The sequence below is a fragment of the Eleutherodactylus coqui genome, chromosome 3, assembly GCF_035609145.1.
Source record: "Eleutherodactylus coqui strain aEleCoq1 chromosome 3, aEleCoq1.hap1, whole genome shotgun sequence".
Taxonomy (NCBI): domain Eukaryota; kingdom Metazoa; phylum Chordata; class Amphibia; order Anura; family Eleutherodactylidae; genus Eleutherodactylus; species Eleutherodactylus coqui.
In genome coordinates, this window is record NC_089839.1 from 222,400,550 (window position 1) to 222,406,549 (window position 6,000).

Here is a 6,000-nt window from a genome sequence, read left to right on the forward strand (position 1 = left end):
CCGTCAGGGAGATGTAGTGGCCCTGCCCGCCTGTGCTTGTCCACGTGTCCGTAGTTAAGTGGACCTTGCCACTAACCGCATTGGTGAGGGCGCGTACAATGTTGCGGGAGACGTGGTCATGCAGGGCTGGGACGGCACATCGGGAAAAGTAGTGGCGACTGGGAACTGAGTAGCGCGGGGCCGCCGCCGCCATCATAGCTTTGAAGGACTCCGTTTCCACAACCCTATACGGCAGCATCTCAAGGCTGATAAATTTGGCTATGTGGACGGTTAACGATTGAGCGTGCGGGTGCGTGGCGGCGTACTTGCGCTTGCGCTCCAACACTTGTGCTAGCGACGGCTGGACGGTGTGGTGCGAGACATTGCTGGATTGGGCCGAGGACAGCGGAGGTGAGGGTGTGGGTGCAGGCCATGAGACGGTCGTGCCTATGTCCTGAGAGGGAGGTTGTATCTCAGTGGCAGGTTGGGGCACAGGGGGAGAGGCAGCGGTGCAAACCGGAGGCAGTGAACGGCCTTCGTCCCACCTTGTGGGGTGCTTGGCCATCATATGTCTGCGCATGCTGGTGGTGGTCAGGCTGTTGGTGGTGGCTCCCCGGCTGATCTTGGCGTGACAAAGGTTGCACACCACTGTTCGTCGGTCGTCAGGCGTCTCTGTGAAAAAATGCCAGACCTTAGAGCACCTCGGCCTCTGCAGGGTGGCATGGCGCGAGGAGGCGCTTTGGGAAACACTTGGTGGATTATTCGGTCTGGCCCTGCCTCTACCCCTGGCCACCGCACTGCCTCTTGCAACCTGCCCTGCTGCTGCCCGTGCCTCCCCCTCTGAAGACCTGTCCTGTGTAGGCGTTGCACACCAGGTGGGGTCAGTCACCTCATCGTCCTGCTGCTCTTCCTCCGAATCCTCTGTGCGCTGCTCCCTCGGACTTACTGCCCTTACTACTACCTCACTGATAGACAACTGTGTCTCATTGTCATCGTCCTCCTCACCCACTGAAAGGTCTTGAGACAGTTGCCGGAAGTCCCCAGCCTCATCCCCTGCACCCCGGGAACTTTCCAATGGTTGGGCATCAGTGACGATAAACTCCTCTGGTGGTAGAGGAACCACTGCTGCCCAATCTGAGCAGGGGCCCGAGAAAAGTTCCTGGGAGTGTTCCCGCTCCTGAGCATGTGTCATTGTAGTGGAGTGAGGAGGCTGGGAGGAAGGAGGAGCAGCAGACAGAGGATTCGGATTTGCAGCACTGGACGGCGCAGAACTCTGGGTGGATGATAGCTTGCTCGAAGCACTTTCTGCCATCCAGGACAGGACCTGCTCACACTGCTCATTTTCTAATAAAGGTCTCCCGCGTGGACCCATTAATTGGGCGATGAATGTGGGGACGCCAGAAACGTGCCTCTCTCCTAATCGCGCAGCAGTCGGCTGCGACACACCTGGATCAGGAGCTCGGCCTGTGCCCACACCCTCACTTGGCCCTCCGCGTCCTCGGCCGCGTCCACGTCCTCTAGGCCTACCCCTACCCCTCAGCATGCTGTATTACCAGTGATTTGATTTCCCAGGCAGGAAATAAATTGACGCAAGCCTGCAGGCCAAATATAATTTTTTCCCTGCTTTTTTGCAAAGGGAAGGCCCCACTGCGGATATTCAATGAGCAATATGTTTAATTAATAACTGTGGTGTGGCCCTGAAAAAGTGTCACACAACTTTAGTGTAGCAGAGTTATTAACTCTGGCAGAGCAGGTATTTGCCAGTCAGGAAAGACAATGGCGCAAGCCTGCAGTAAACCGTAGCTGGTTGCGTTTGATTTTTGTACGTTCTCCACGCAGCACACACGTACACGGAGACCTTAGGACTGACACAGGCAGGCCAAATATAATTTTTTCTCTGCTTTTTTGCAAAGGAAGGGCCCCACTGCGGATATTCAATGAACAATACGTTTAATTAATAACTGTGGTGTGGCCCTGAAAAAGTGTCACACAACTTTAGTGTAGCAGAGTTATTAACTCTGGCAGAGCAGGTATTTGCCAGTCAGGAAAGACAATGGCGCAAGCCTGCAGTAAACCGTAGCTGGTTGCGTCTGATTTTTGTACGTTCTCCACGCAGCACACACGTACACGGAGACCTTAGGACTGACACAGGCAGGCCAAATATAATTTTTTTCCCTGCTTTTTTGCAAAGGGAGGGCGCCACTGCGGATATTCAATGAACAATAACTGTGTTGTGGCCCTGCCTACACAATTCTGTCCCTGTAGTATCAATGGAGGGTGCAATGCTCTGCACAGACGATTTAAAAAAAAAAAAAAAATGCAACACTGCTAACAGCAGCCAGCACAGTACTGCACACGGTTAAATTTGGCTCTAGAAAGGACCGTTGAGGTTCTTGAAGGCTACACTCACTCCTAACACTCTCCCAGCCTAAGCACCACTTCTGTCCCTAATGCCGGGTGCAATGCTCTGCACTGCCGATTTTGAGAAAAAAAAAAAAAAAACACTGCTAGCAGCAGCCTGCACACAGGTAGATGTGGCCCTAAGAAGGACCGTTGGGGTTCTTGAAGCCTACACTCACTACTAACACTCTCCCTACAGCAGCTCAGGCACCAGCAGCACTGTCCCTCAGCTAACTCACAAGGCATGTGTGGCGAGCCGCGGGAGGGGCCGACTTTTATACTCGGGTGACATCTGATCTTCCCAGCCACTCACTGCAGGGGGGTGGTATAGGGCTTGAACGTCACAGGGGGAAGTTGTAATGCCTTCCCTGTCTTTCAATTGGCCAGAAAAGCGCGCTAACGTCTCAGAGAGGAAACTGAAAGTAACCAGAACATCGCGTGGTACTAGTTACGAGTAACGAGCATCCCGAACACCCTAATATTCGCACGAATATCAAGCTCGGACGAGTACGTTCGCTCATCTCTAGTCCTAACGCTAATACCAGTCTACTCTTAACCTGGGAGCGTTAGGACCTATTTTCTTTTTTTGAATGACCCGGCTTCGTTGGAAGTCTCTGAAGCCGCTGGATTTTCCCATCTAATGTGGATTCACACTGAAATTGATCTACGGAGAAGTCACGTGATTTTATGCTGCACTCCGGAGTCATGGAGATAATTTCCATACAGGGAAGCGCCAATTGTGAGACCATTCAGTTTATAGTGTATGTGATTTCTATGCATACTGCTGGGACCAAACAATAGGAGTTTCATTGATTGCTAATACAATGTACGCACAATCCAGAATTACTACACAATAGCAATATCACTGGGCTAGACACTATCCTACCCAAGGTATTTGGATCCCCTTTTCAGTTGGATGGATTGTATCTTACTAGCATGTCATGTGTCCTAAACCATGCAGATCATAAGATGCAGATCCTTAGAGGTATCAGCCATAGTTTGTGATGAGAACTTTACACTATTGGATATACAGATTATTCTGTGCACACAAGCCCTCCATCATGAAATACAATGCATCGGCCAATTTACAATGGTGCTAGCAATGTCGTTATTGGACAGTTGAGCAATGGAAGAACATTCTACAGAGTAGTGAATCACGCTAATCCATGGACATAACTGGGTGTGGGACACACCTTGGGAACGCCTTTTACCTGAGTGTGTTGTGCCAACAGTTAAGTACTGCGGAGGTTCCATTATGGTCTGGGGATGTGTTCCGTGGCATGTGCAGCGTCCTGTAGGGTGACCCTGACAAATGGCATACGCTGAGGAGCTGGGAGGGCAAGATGCTGGTTTGTCAGGGCAGCACTTACTAAGCTCTCTCCCGGAGGGATGCACGTAGCCAAGGCCGGGGCAGCGCTGGGCCTCTTCTGGATGCCCGCAGCATGGGGATGCCCAATAAACATTAGGACAGGTGAAGGAGTTGTCATGGGTGACGCCACTATTTCGGTTCCCACCAGCATAAACTTCGGCGAGGAAATAAACGAGCCACAGACAGTTGTATAGTACCACCGCTCCCCGGGAACCGTCAGGGTCTGGAATTAACTTTTACTTGAAACTTTAGCAGTACAAGGAACAAATGACAAATTTGAAAAGTGCAGGAATTAGATAAGACAGAGTATCTCCACACGGCAGAGCCAGACTTCAGGACGCCTGTATATGGTTAAATAAAGACGCGTACCTCCACTCAGCGGAACCCAGACTACAGGACGCTGGAGTGTGAACAATGAGAATAGAGTACCTCTGCTCTAGGCCTTGCCACAAGAACACGGACACTCAACTCATGCTCTCTCTCTTTTTTGGGGGCTCACTCCTTTAGTGGCATTGCTGGTAGCGTGTGAGAAATCTCTCTTCCTCCTCCATTCTTCACTACATGAGGGCTGAAGGTGCCTCCATGTAGCTGGACCTCTTTGACAGGAACCCAGAAGACATGCACCAACTTTCCCACTCTTATGCACTTCCATTTACACCCTCTCTCACCCCACATGACAGGATGGAATTGTTACATTTACAGGCAGACAGCTCATACTTTGCAGACATTAACCCATCACACGCTGCAGCTGTGCAATACACATAACACAATGACAAGGCAGTTTTACACAAAGCATCCACATAAGACATACATGTATGACATTATGGAAGGGGCCAGGAAAGCATGTACTGGGCCACTACACATGGTCTCGGTCCGTTGGTTGTAGTGACAAGAACCATGAACATGGAGGTGTACTTTGACATTCTGGACAATAATGCCACAATACTCTGGGAGTGGTTGGCCATATAAGACAACGTGCCTCGTCACAAATCCAACGCAGTTTTACATTGGTTTGAGGACATGGATATTCCATCATTAGACTGACCTGCACAGAGTTTCCATATGAACATCTTTTGGACAAACTGGAACATCGGATCAGGAAATATGAATGACGTCCATCTTCTTTGCAGACATTTGCAGGATGAATGGAGGGAAATACCAGCTGAAGTGTATCAGATGTTATTAGAACGTATACCATGAAGAGTATCCAATGTCATTAGGGCCAAAATGGTCCCCCAAAGTATTAACATATGGAAATAAATACTACTTGTGATTCTTGCTCAGGTATCAAATTACTTTTGGTAGGATAGTGTAGGTACCCTGACTTCCTGCTAGGTTGATATGTTCTTGTTCTGATGCTTCTGTAGGACGGACCATACACCATCTAGCTGTAGCTCTACGATACAATATATTCAATACGTGACAAAGGAATAGTGCACCTACCGTGAAGGCGCTGAAAAGTTATTATAAGCTGCCTTTATATATCTGCACACTACTCCGAAATGATTTCTACCTCACTGGTTTACTGTTTGTAGTTGAAGGGAAAAATGGAAAAGACAATTATTCCAACTAGAGCAAAGAGAAGGACAAATGTTTGCTATGGCAACCCATCAGCCAGCAGCTTTACATATGGCGTTCACAGAGCTGTCACGCTCTGATGCAAAGAGCACTTGTACTCTGCTATTGCTGCCAGCCCCATTGAAATGAATGGAGTGGCAGCACGCATGTGTGGCTAACCCTCTATTCAAAGTGACGTCACTCCGGCCGGAGCTGCAATGCAAAAGCAACCAGGCATGTGGAAAACAGGACCCCCCACCCCACTACCAGGATCAGTGGGGTCCCAGTGGTCAGACCACCACCCATCTATTCGTAGATGGGGAAAAACTGAAAAAAGTCACAGCATCAGAATACCTTTAAGGCTCTATTTACATGGACAAGCGCAAAATATCAGTCCGAGAAACGTGGATCGCTTATGCGCTTGTAAACATGCAATTTTCACTACGAGTGTGATGCAATTTTTAACTCTTCAGGCTCCTTCACACGGGCTTATGTATGCTTGAAATACGCTCGCGCAAACCGCATACATTAGAATCCATTGATTTCAATGGGTTCACTCGTTTTTGCGCATGTCAGGCAAAAAAATATGCAATATGCTCTATTTTTGTACGCATTTGTGCACCAAAGGCCCCATAGGAGTCTATGGGGCTGTGCAAATGCGCATGAACTTGCGTGAAAAAGGTGTAATTGCGCAG